This window comes from Perna viridis, chromosome 11 (genome assembly GCF_037379345.1).
Source record: "Perna viridis isolate PV_CMFRI_1.1 ecotype Kerala chromosome 11, ASM3737934v1, whole genome shotgun sequence".
Classification (NCBI taxonomy): Eukaryota; Metazoa; Mollusca; class Bivalvia; order Mytilida; family Mytilidae; genus Perna; species Perna viridis.
The window spans coordinates 37,412,489-37,424,305 of record NC_142455.1 but is presented as its reverse complement, the minus strand read 5'-3'; the positions used below and the strand labels follow the sequence as shown (position 1 = coordinate 37,424,305).

The 11,817-nt window shown below is 31.0% G+C and overlaps 1 long non-coding RNA gene across 2 annotated transcripts; it reads right to left on the bottom strand.

The window, feature by feature from the left end:
* Window positions 1-239: 239 nt before the first annotated feature.
* Window positions 240-11,569, bottom strand: LOC148603964 (uncharacterized). Of its 2 annotated transcripts, XR_015916393.1 has the most exons (4): window positions 11,449-11,569; window positions 10,615-10,804; window positions 6,743-9,652; window positions 240-6,103 (listed from the first exon to the last, which is right to left on the bottom strand). It is a non-coding gene; the product is annotated as an uncharacterized LOC148603964 (long non-coding RNA). The 2 variants fall into 2 exon arrangements; XR_015916392.1 differs by lacking the exon at window positions 11,449-11,569 and having other exon boundaries at window positions 10,615-10,878.
* Between the last annotated feature and the right edge of the window lie 248 nt (window positions 11,570-11,817).

The window sequence follows — 11,817 nt, the reverse complement described above, 5'->3', positions numbered from 1 at the left end:
CGAAACCTAACTATTGTGAAAAAGGTCAATATGCACTGGAGTATAATATTTTGGTAAGATTTAACTAATAGTTGAAAAACAGCAGGACGTTTTCGGTTTAATAATATTAAATTTATAGCACATATGTTCATACTAATATATCGTAATCTGGCTATTTATTGTGATTGTATAACAATTAAAAAAAAGTACATCATTGATGAGCATCATTCAAGTACTAATCACATTGATACTACCGGGTGTTCAGCAATATGACTTTTTAATCATAAAACAGTACATTACATGTACAAAAACTTATATTTTATACACAATTGATATTCAATAGTCAATTATTTAACAATTACGTTTTTGTTTTTTGTTTTTTGGTTTTTTTTTGGTAAATAGACCTCTTCATTCATTGAAGACCCATAAGTGGCCTTGAACTGACATTTTTCATCTCAGTTGGGTAGTTTTGATATATTTTTTCTACGTATTCAGTGCACGGGTAGGTTTTGCTGACACACTATGATCTTATCAACTGTAGATATGATATATACTGGTTTGTTTTTAACATTGATGTAGATATTTTTAAGAGTTTTATTTTGAAAAGTTTGAAACATTTTTACCCCAAATATCAATGATAAAACTCCCGTAATTAAGTCATTACACTAAGTAATGAAGAATTAACCACACATGTAACAATATGGGTTGTTAATTAAGTAATATCAATAATACAGTCCCGTAAAACTATCTTCTTGTAGCACATTTTTTTTTTGTTTTCGGATTAGCTCTAATTAAAGAAGAAATATCAACATTGAACAACAGTAAGACCTGCAATTTTCTTTAATGTATTCACTTATTCATTAAAAGTAATAAATTCATATATTATTTAGTAAGGTTCGTTGTGTATTCGCTATGAATTGTTCAATTTGTTTCCTATCAGTTGTCAATACGTCTAGATCGTTAGCGGTTCGTAGACATAACGTTTTGGTCCGGGCTGCAAACACCTTTGTACTTGTTCTTCGTGCGTTAAAATTTTGCTCTGAATGCGATTTACTCTTAGCACATTTACATTAGTACATTCGGGGATTTGATATATTGCATCTACCCCAAAGAGCTTGATATATAAGATACTACAGCCTTTTATCTTGACCTACGCTTTACGACAATCGTGACTTTCAATTCAGAATTGTCAACTTTCCTTTCATATGTGGCAACATCCCGTCAGCACCTGAGTATTGAGCATATCAAAACGTTTAGGTTATCTCAGAGCTTGCCGTAACCATGCAGATTTTTTTTAATCGCGTTAAAATTCTAATACATAAACTTCATGACAGGGCTTTATAGCTACAAGATTGAAATCATTACTACAGAAGTTTTATGGTCGTCATCGTGAACTCGTCGACCGTTAGGTGTATCCATCTGCGCCTTGAAAACTGATTTGTTCAACGTGTCATGGTTTCCCTTTTCTCTTTCGACTACCCCGGACTTGACTTTTATGAGCAACTGGGCAGGTGTTTCTAGAAAATCAGAAGACGCTTACCCACACCGTTGCACCTGATCCATGCTCTCAGGTTTTAGTGGAGTCCGAGTTGCTCATTTGCTTTTGTTACTTTGTATATATGATTTTAGTTACTTTGTGTATGTCTGTTTTCCATGTCTGGTCTTTGTCCCTGGGTTGCATTCTTTTGATTACCGGATTACCGCTATAACAATGGAGTTTCCATTTTGTTAATATCATACTAATATTTGTGCAGCATTTAACATAATTGCGAAAATATCAATACTTTACAAACTATTTACAAACAATGAGATATGAACAAATTCATGTGATTTGTCATGGCCTTCTTTGACATTAATAACTCCTAAAGATAAATAAGGTTTATATCCTACAAAGCTTTAGGCCCAAATGCATATTTATTAATAGAATATAGGTTACTCATTCCTTTTACTTTCCAGTTTGTTGTTAGTTATGCATTTCGCCATGTCTTTTATTTCATCTTAGTATCTTGACTTTCAAATTGATCCCGTTTTGATTAAATTTATAATTGATCCTTTATCCTTAGCATTTCATTGCTTACATTTCGGATATTCTTCATTGTATTTCAACTGAAGATTTGGAAATATGTGAGTCTCTAACCAAGGGTGTTTAAGGAGACGGTTTTTTTATCTTAATATAATAACAATTCAGAAGGAATAATTCTTCATCAATGCAAATAATTAAATTTATTGAAAAGATAATATTTCGTTGGTCAAAGTGCAAATAACACTTTATAGATTATCCACGTCTTTTCAATTCAATTCAATTGTTTCAGTTCAACGTATATATGAAAACGTTCGGTCTGCACATTGTATTTGTTAATGTTTCACAATGCCCTTAACATTGATTGAATGTTCATTTATTCATCTTTTTTTTTCTATGTGTAATGTAAGTCATTTAAGTACAAATCACAATGATACTCCCGGACGTTCATCTATATGACATTTTAACCAACACAAAAACGGTACATTACATGTACAATAACTCTGGCACTAAACGCTTTAGATCAGAGCCTCAAAGATTTTTAAATCTTCAGTTTATTGCACTGAATGTAGGTAAACGATTGGTAAGCATAAAAGGTCTATCTTAACAGTCCAAAACAGAACAAATGATATAAAAGTCAAGAGACAAATAATGAGATATACATATAGGAAGTAATATACTGCAACGTGCAGACATCACTCTAAATTGAATGAGGATTTTCTGCCCCGTTTACAATAATATTGGAACACAATGGGAGCGTTTTTAAGGAGTAGTTCATGTTCAGGGCGACCTTGACAAATTACTTAAATTTGTTCTTGTAGTGGAAAAAGCCACACTTCAACTGTCGTAAAATTATTGGGTCGGCTATAAATGTTGTAAAGAAGTGATATTCACGAGATTACGTAAGCCTGATTTTTAGATGTTTAGTGTAGCCCATCACATTCGTGTACCATCAGAAAGATGAAAATTCCCGGCAAAAGGGCAAACTGGATGTAATCATTAGAGAATGGTAAATCGATTGTATCAACCGTCTTTCTACGTATACACAATAACCTATGGCGATACTCCGTCAATTTCAGTATTTGTTTGTGACAATTGATACAATAAATACATCGAAGGAAACACTAAACTTATAAAATCATTTCTCATTGTGATCAAACTCTTTATATAAAATTATTATGGAACTGTTGTGTCGGTTTTAAAGACTGTTCCATACCTCCGTATAACTGACCAAATCTGAGGATTGCCCCCACTTTTTTATGCGGTCTAGGTTGTTTTATGTTGTTTGGTTTTGCCGGTTTTATTTTTTGTTATTGATAATTTGTTTGTTATTTCTGTGGTTTTTGGTTTGTTAGTTTAAGGTTTATTTTTTTGTTCTGTAATGGTTTTGTTGAGTTTGTTTAAGTTAAGATATTCTGTGTATATTATTCTCAGTTTTTAGTCTGAAAACGCAGAATACAGTGAATGCGTAAAAGAGAGGACAACTCCATGGGGAGGGATAAATGTCAGCTCAAAGCCATCTATTCGTCTTTAGTGAATGAGGAGCAAACTTTCGAACCATGGGTTATATTGCAGCTAGCCCAAAACAATAATATACATGGGTAGAGCAAACGGTTGCCCCTATCGACTCCAGCAACATAAAAGTAAACTGACAGTGAAAACGAAGCAATATGTACAGTGGCCCTGAAATTCCTGACTTGGGGCAGGCTCAATAAATGCGGCGGGCTTAAAGTACTTAAGCATGATCACAATCCTCCCAATTTCACGCATTCATGACTTTAACGTGATATTCTACAATTACATTTAGCTCTTTGCAACGGGAAAAATAAATATCCAGAAAAAAAATAAGTATTAACTAAAATAAGCCTAACTGAGGGGAAGAACCAATAGTAAAACCATGGGAACATTGAAGTTAGTAATCGTGGTTTCCCCGATTTCTGCGTAGAAAAAAAAACATTGTTTGACTTTATTCATAAAAGCTGCATTATTCCGATGACTGCAAAACATCTAGAAATGTCGTCTTTATATCTGCAAATAAAAAAAAAAACACTTGAGATATGAAATCCATTTAATAATTGGTTCAAACATATACAGGTAATTGTAATTGGTAAAAATATGCATGTATTTAAAAATTGCTTGTATTAGCAGTTCTTTTATTTAAACAAAGAAGGTGGAAAATAATCAAAGTTACAATACCAACTTCTTAACATTATTTCTTCTACGCGATGTACTCATATCGTAATATATTTGAGACAACTTTCAAGACGGTTGTGGGAATATTTAGAGCTTTTTTTTTTTGGTATGATACATATTAACTCGATACAAATATACGATCAAAATGTCATTTCAACGTTTATTATATCTTAAAAGACTCATGTCATACAATCATATATATTTCGAAGTGTGAAGTCACCTTTCTGGAAATATTTTGCAGTTTCTTTGATTAGGGTGAAGTTACGTATTATCATTTTATTAATTTAATTCAGCAGAAATAACTGTCATCAGTGTGTGAAATCCGTCATATAACTTGCATGCATAACTTCAATGTTTGCAACTGATATATGGTTGAAATTTTAATTCAAATTTGAGGTAATTGTTCATTCACAAGTACATCACTTCTAGAGATTATACACTTAAATAACTTTTCAGCACTTGTGAGAAAAAAGGGTAAGAACAAAATTGCTCAACTGATCAATTCTAGGCAAACGGATATATGTTTAACATATGGCAATATCTAAGAAAAAACTTCAATTGCCCTGATTTGGTACAGTCATTTCTGATAAAAATCGTGGGCTGAACCATATGTGTTGCGCGCTTAACCTCCCCACTAAGTTGTTTCCTTGTAAATTGCAATGCAAAATGGCAAATTGCCATGGCAAATTTGGTAAATTCAGCAATGGAATCAGCACGGAAGATATATTGATGATATTGCTAATATGAATACATATATCTCCTTGTCAGGTAAGAATATTTCACAATAAGATTTTGAAATCAGAGAAATATAACTTTTTTTCAGGAAATGTGTGAGTTGTATTTTATTTCTATAAACTTTTTTAAATGCCTGACCCTCAAGCAAACAATAGCTAAATAAAAAGAATAGTTGCTTCTATTTCTGGGATATTTTAACAACACCAAATTCAGGGTATATCACTGCAAATAAAAAGATATCAAAATCGTCTCTTGTGTCATATATTTTAGAACTGAAATGTTAACTGTCGTCAAATTTGAAGTTAAGGTCTACACAAACGACGCAGAGAAATTGACTGTTCTACTTTCCTATAATGCATGGGACAAACACATTAATAAAACATCAAGTACAAGAAACAAACTGCCTAAAATGAAGTTGAGTTTAAATCGTATCAAACAATATGGCATAAATCTTAAACTTTCTTATACTTTATTCAGCCAATAACAATTTTTTAAGCTGAAATCAAAATATACAGCTTTGTCAAATAAGGGCTGGGGTCACTCTGTCTAAAAATGCTTCTAACATATATTTTGCGATGGAATATTTAACAATAATGAGCAACGTAAACAATGAAACTATGGCATCAAACAAATTTGACGTTGCTCAGGTTGTAAGATATCGATTCCGTAAACCGGTAGAAAGATTCTAAAGAAAAGAAATATTAAGACCATTTACTGGAAGGAGTAACGCAAAGTTTACATATAACGGACAACGACAATGAACAAACAAAACATTCCAAATGAAATATTGCGATGTTATGTATGGTTACTATCTAAACAAAAACATCAAACATAAAGATCGTATTGTCTTGGTCTTAAAATACTACGAATGATAAAATATAATTATCTTAATATTTAAAAACAATAAGTATCATCTTAAATGTAAAAATGTACATGAGATATTAATCAATAGTCTGGCGTAAATAAAATGAATGTAATCTAGGGACAAAGACCAGACATGGAAAACAGACAGACACAACGAAAACATTATATAACGAAAATAATACATACAAAGTAACAAAAGTAAATGGGGAACTCGGACTTCATACATAAAAACTGGAAGCATGCACCAGGTGCACCGGTATGGTAAGCGTCCTCTGCTTTTTAGTAACACCCACCGCTCATAAAAATTCAAGTCTACAGTAGACAAAAGAGGAAGGAAAACTGTAACAAGTTGAATAAATCATTGTTCATGGTGTAGATGGATACACTTATTAAATGTCAACATATTTACAAAATGATGATCATGGTGTCATCCAGATCTAAAATTATATTTTAAGATATGAAATTCAAATAAAAAAGTGCAAATTAGATAAAGCCCATGTGGTTGATATATCCGCAAAAAGTTTAAAAGGTAAAAGGTCAAACTTAAACCGAGTTGTTATACAGAAAGTTACCATGTAATTACATCCAGGTCCTAAATTTTACGCCATACAGAGTTTTAAACGTAAATTAGATAGTGATAGGGTTTTATGTGCTTTTTTTACAATCTTACAATCCAATATAAAGCAAATTGCTTAATATTACATCAAATCAAATAAATATCTCCCGAAACAAAACAAGTTGATATCGACAAAGGATAAGTTAAAGAAAAGGCTTATGAAATTGCGAACTTTTAACTGTAAGCTCTTAGTTTAAATAGAAATTTGTCTCCAACCTTGTCTTAAATTGTTGCCAAGAATTAAATAAATATTCAGAAATATATGTTGCAATAATAGCCGCATGTTGTTAGTACAAAAATAAAGAACGAATATGATACTTTTTTGTAAGGCTTACCTTAGCATTGTTAAGATGGTAAACATTTATATTTCTCTACCAACTTCATTGTGATATTGATCGAGTAATAACACGTGACACATGCAAAACAAAAATGCAGTATACGATAGTTTCTGCTGGACAGCTTCGAGGCACGCACATTAAATCTTTCTCAATTGATGAATTACTAAATTAAACTTCTTGTCCACACATTCAACATTGTGCTTTCTGGCTTCACCTCCGTAAGGAATTTCATGAATGCGTATTCATTTAGGCCCATCACGATGTAGAAGGAATTACTAAACCCGCTTCGAACACAATAACACTTTTTTTTTCATTTTTGTGGATTTTGTTTTATTCTACACTTTTACTATTAACAGCGCTGTCGTTATTTTTGGTCGCGTGTCTTCTTGTCATATTTGTTTTCCCCAATAAATGACAAATCTGCAATAAAGATAAATTTATGACATATTCGAAATCAAATAAGAGCAAAGCACTCCATAACATAGACTAATTTCGTACATACTATATACAGTTGGCACATTTCTTACCACTCTTCGATTCTGTGAGAGTTTGCTCTCATTGAAAAGTTCTAAACAGTCAGAAACTGTTCTAAATCGCGACACACCTTGCCAGAATATGTCGGGGGTTTAAATTAACTATGTCGTAATCTGTCATGGGTCTTGGAACTCTCTAATTAGAAACTGTTGTGTTTGACATCAATCTGTCAATCTGTATAACATCACCTAGCCAGTAATATTCAACTTCTAAATTGCGTTGATTAGAATAGTTTCTGACATATTTTCAAAGGGTATGGTGAGAAGGAAGCTTTGTTATATTTTAACTTATTCTAGTTAGCTGATACCCTATTTTTCAATTAATGTACAACATCCAGTACTAACAGACAATATTGGTACGACCCTTGCCATATCTACCGTACCAGGCGCTATGTCACTTGAAAGTGTTTGCACTCATATATTTGCAAAAAAAAAATGTCAAATTAAAATAATTCTGACTGGAATATATATTTGTCACAGTCATCCAAATGATAGTGATATTTAAAACAAATACATTGTATACAACAATTTAAGATCCTTATTGAAATCATAAGTGCTCGCACTCAAAGATTCTGCAAAAACATGTCAATTAATATAATTGTTATTGCAGTATATAAGTGTCAGTCACCTATACAAAAGGTACAATAAAACATTGACATTTTATCCAATGAGCTTCGACTTATGGAAATTACAAATGTTTTGCATGGAAATGTCGAATGTATAGTAATTTGGACTGAAGTATATGTGTCACACGCAACCAAATGAAAATAAGATTGACATTTCATACAATAATTGTATACTCTTATTAAAATTTAAAGTGTTTAGCCTCATATGTTTTATATATGTAAGAGCTTTATCGGGAATAAAAGTGTTCAAACTCGTACAATTTGCAAGAAAAAAGTGTAATTTGTAAAGAATTATGACTGAAATGTATGTGTCGCAATCATGAGCACCCACATGATAGTGAAATCAAAAAAAAAAAAAAAAAAAAAACGTTATATTCAATTCTTTTAGACGTAATGGAAATTATAAGTGCTTGCACTCATGCATTTTACAAGAAAATGCCATTCTTATAGAGTTTTGACTGAAATATATGTGTTGTAGTCACCCACATATTAGTTAAACTTAAAACAAAGTAACATTTTATTAAATAATTGTAGACCCTTATGAAAATTAAAAGTGCTCGTACACATACATTTTGCAAACATATGTATTTTTAGAATTTTGACTATCACAAATATGTTCCAATTATCAGCATGATACTTACATTGAACACTTTTACAATGAGATAAGACCCTTTTGAAAATTGAAAAGTGCTCACACCCATACATTTTGCAAGAAAATGTCATATCTAAAGTATTTTGACTAGAATATATATGTCATAGTCACCCACATGATAGCTATATCAAACCATCAGACAACAGGTCGAAATAATTCAATATTAATTTTAATGATTTATTGCTTTTAAGTATTAAAATAGTCCAAATTACATCAGACAGAAAAATTCAACTATTTAGTACTGTGTCCACAATTTGTTAACCAGACTTCCTGTTCTAACATAGACTGAACTAGTATCAATAACTGTCCAGTGGTATGACAGTTTAGAACAGCTTTTCGTTTTTCTTTGTCGTGACCCAGGACAGTTTCTGTCAGGATCGGTCAGACTCTGTAAGGAATTTTGTTCTATTTTCTGCCATGAACCTTTTTTTTTTGTCTGACAGATTGTGACAGATTTCAAGAGTAGGTAGAAGGGATCGCTATTGCATATTTGTCAATCATGATTTATCTTTAACAGCCGAATAACTTATAATTATTAATAATATGTTTATATATGACTCTAAACCTATCAGAGAAACAATTTCTCTGGTTAATGGGTGATTATTGACTGATCTGTGATAGATCAAAAACTAGTGCCAGATTTCGTTTGCAGAATGTCGGTAACTCTTTTTTTTTTTATTTTAAATTTCTTTGAGACGAATGAAAAGAAGGAATTATAAATTCTAAAAACTCATTCTTCAATTTCAAATAGAATAAATTATACTACAAAAGTGTTTATCCAATTCCAAGCCGGCCTTTCAACTACATTGGGATGAATAAATTTCTGTTTGAGTTTCCCACCATTTAATATTTTCTTAGTTTTCAATGCATTTCATATATGCCGCCGCTATTTTTACAGAAACTGTTCGACAATTGAACAAATGATCTGAAACTATTAACTTATTAATAATTGATCGTAAACTTAGTTGCATAGATCGGTCTTGGTACTATATATGACGATTGTGTATGAGTGCATTAACAACTGTAATAAAACTGTTTAATTAGCAATAACTTATCTTTAATAAGTTCCAAATTTCCTGTTCCTCAACCAACCAATCTAAAAATAAAAGTTATTCACAGTGTAAATACGTTTTTTGTTTCTTAGAATATTCTTAAAACAATATTTCACTCCACAACGGTATTGATTAAGTACTTTAACTACTTCGATAGATAACCGATCATTTATATATTTTTCCTTTAAAAGGCACCTAGTTGAACAGTGTTCAAATATGTTTTTTAATATGAAACATGTAAAACATATTTGGAAGTCTATACTTCAGCATTCAATTCACATTTACATTTCTAAATTAACTATCAAATATACTGCATTCTTTAATAATAATTAAAAAAAACACACATGACGAAAAAAATTAATAGTTATTTTAAATACTTCTATTTTCTTAACAATATGCAATATGTTCATTTTCTTTTGAAACATACTGTTTACAATCGATATTGTTTACAGTTTACAGTATTGGCGCATTAAAAATACTTCAAATGACTAATTCTTTAATGTTTTTGATAGGATTATCTTTGATCTCCTTGCATGAATTTAATTATTAACAGCTCTACAATTTTCAAAAAGATCGATAACCAGGTATTGCAACAGTTTTGTTTTAAATATTTTTGATTCTTTAATAACCAAAATATGATCAGGAATGCCGAAGAACGCCTAGATGTAACGAATGTGCGGACATTTTTCTGTGCACTAGTTAAATCTTAATTCGTTGTTGGCACGAATGATCATATTCTGGTAATTAACGATAACCAATTATTATCATATTAATCGTTGCTATTTTCAACATGAATTTAAAATTGGGTGAGCGGCGGATTGATATTTGTGACATGTTGACGTGAGAAAGTGCGAGTATAAAATTAACGAATTAATTACACAGTGTGAATTTTAGATTTTGTTTTTCACTGGGAACATTCTGCAAATCACTGCAACCTATATAATAAAACAGATAACTTCAACATCCAGTCGTGTAATAAAATATGTTAATCAAATAGTATACTTACTACATCAGTGTGGAAGTTATGATGGTAAGTGTATGTCTAGTAATATTTTCCTGTTATCCGCTTAATTGAATATGGTCCTTTTAAGATTGAACCTCTGTTAGTTAGGCGTATTGGATTTTTCCTTGACCAATCATACTGTTGCCACGCCTACATAACCTCTACCAAGTAACGACCGATTAAAGTTCATTTCCTTGATTTAAAAGTAAAAAAAAAATGAAATGAGCATTTTGTCGTTAAATGGTCCTGTATATTGTTTGAAACACAGGACCTAACTATACTACACATTTAAATATGTTTGTAATGTGTATTATCAGCCATGCATTTAATACAAATCACACTGATATAATAAAGTTTCCCGTAAAAAGTTAATAATTGTTTCCTCAGACACAGCTTACAAAGTGCTACTTTACGTCTGCGTTTTATTTTCTGTTTGCATGGAATTCCATTGTTCATCTATTGATTATTCAACAGTTAATCTAAATAACGTGTTGTTTGAAATGTTAATAATACAGACTAAATTGCAATACTGTGAACATGATTTTGTTTATAAATGTTTTTTCAATTTATAGCTAGACTTTATATCACAATAGTTGTGTAAAACGTTCATGATGATAAATATACTTATAGATTATATTTGATAAATAAATTACTATTCTTTTCAATAAAAAAGTGTTTTTCATTGGAAATAACCACTAATCATCTCTTGATAACTAATTATTACATACAAGGTAAGAAATTTAAACATATAGCAAGATATTGGTTGTTTTTAAACCATGACTCAAAGCCAAGGTGCAGTGCAGTCTAAAACCTTTCAAAAACAATATAAAAACTTACCATATTGAAGGCAGTATTCTCAAAGTGGAACTTTGTTGTGTCACTTAATTCGTTTTAAGAAGAATTACATTACGTACTGTAGTTGTTAATTACATTATTGATAGTTAATATATATGTAAACAAGTTATAGTTTGTGACACTCATTTGAAATAATATAACCAGAACATTACTAATAACATATATACCAAATAGACATAAATATGTTCTTTTGAGTACGTTTTAAATGAAATGATGAAATTTGTGCCACCCACGTTACAATCGCGGTATATGTTAGATATATTTCAGACTGTTAGATTAAATAATACAGAAACAAGCTTAAGACACGCTAGAGAGATAATGTATAAGCAGACGCTAAACGACAGTTTAGAA